Genomic DNA, 1892 nt, shown 5'->3' with positions numbered 1-1892 from the left:
ATAACAGCATAATTAAATGATACTGTAGAACAAATTGATCTAATAGACATTTATAGAATACTTCACCAACAATTGTACAATACACATTCTTTTTGGAATCTCATGAATCTGCAAAGTAGATTGTATTTTCTAAAATATGATCTTAGAATATATATTAAAATTGAAATGATGCTTGTTCTCTATCAGACAACAATGGAATGAGACTAGAAATGAGCAGCCAAAGAAATTACAGAATGTATTACAACACATAGATATTGAACAAAAAGTTGTTGACCAATAGGCCATAGAAGAAATAAAAATTCTTAAAATCTTTTTAAAGCACAGCTTACCAAATTTTTGGACGTGCAGTAAGTCAATACCAAAAGGAAAGTTTATAGATATTACCCTTTTGTTAAAAAAAAAAACAGACTGGTGTAGGCAGCTCACACTTGTAATCCCAGCTACTCAAGAGGTTGAGACCTGAGGATTATAGTTTAAAGCCAGCCTGGCAGGAAAGTCCATGACATGCCTATCTCCAGTTACCTAGAGAAAAGCTGGAAGTGGAACTGTGGTCAGATGTGCTCAGAAGCAAAACACTATTCTTGAGCACAAATTGTTAGGGACAGCATCCAGTCCCTGAGTTCAAGCCCCAGGACTGACACCAAAAATAAAAGCAAAAACAAAAGCCAAAAAAACCCAGAAAGGTCTCAGGCAGATATTATAGTGATGCACCTCAAGCTCCTAGAAAAAGAAGAACAGGCCAAATAAAAAATGTAAAGTGGAAATAAATAATAAAAGTTAAAGGCAGAAATTTAAAAAACTAAATGCAGAAACAATATACAAAAAAAACCCCAATGAAACAAAAAGTTGCTTCTTTGAGAAGATAAATAACATTGAGAAATACCTGGCCAGTCTGACCACACAGAAGATGGAAAAGTAACAACTTAGTAAAATTAAAAATGAGAAAGGGGGTATAAAAAACACCACTGAAATCCAGAGGACCCAGAGGAAATATTATAAAAATCTATATTCAATCAAATTGGAAACTTTAAAATAGGCAAATTTCTTTTTTTTTGGTCATCCATGGGGCTTGAACTCTGGGCCTGGGCGCTGTCCCTCAGCTCTTCAGCTCAAGGCGAGTGCTCTACCACTTGAGCTACAGTGCCACTTCCAGTTTTCTGGAGGTTTTATTGGAGATAGGAGTCTCACGGTCTCTCCTGCCTGGTCTGGTTTTGAACCGCGATCCTCAGATCTCAGCCTCCTTAGTAGCTAGGATTACAGGCGGGAGCCACCAGCGCCCAGCAAAATAGGCAAATTTCTAGATTCATTTGGCCTACTAAAAGTCAATCAACTGTACATAATCACTTATACAGATTTATAGCAAGCAATGAGACTTAAACAATAATAGTCTTCTGACAAGAAAAAAGATAACCTAGACTTGAATCAGGGACCTCTTTTTCAGTAGTCAAATGTTCTTTTCTCACGCATCCCTGTGGTCTGAGAAGAAGCCTAGACAGTCCCTTTTACCTATGTAGTAACCATTCAGCAATACCAAGTAGAATGACAGCTCAGGGACAACTTTATAGAAGTTGATACACTTAACTGGAAGAACACCTTCCCTCTGCTTTACATGCATTGGAAGCTGTCCTTGAGTGGGTCTAGCAGCCACAGAAAAAGAGAGAAGCTGCCTAAAGCCCCCTGACATTTACCACTGCAGGCTGGTTAGACCATAAATAGCCAAATCTCTTCTTCCTAGCCTACCAGCCACACATCTCCTTTAGAGTAGACAGAATAGATGTCATTTAGAAGTTGTCAGGGACCTCCCATAGTTGGTATTTGCAGCAAAAGCACTACAGAATCTCTCTTCTCCATGATGGAACAAGTGAACCAGACAATTGAGTTGGAATTATTAG

The sequence above is a fragment of the Dipodomys ordii genome, unplaced genomic scaffold, assembly GCF_000151885.1.
Source record: "Dipodomys ordii isolate 6190 unplaced genomic scaffold, Dord_2.0 Scaffold282, whole genome shotgun sequence".
NCBI classification, from domain to species: Eukaryota; Metazoa; Chordata; class Mammalia; order Rodentia; family Heteromyidae; genus Dipodomys; species Dipodomys ordii.
The sequence above is the reverse complement of the archived record's forward strand: the minus strand, read 5'-3'. Positions refer to the sequence as shown.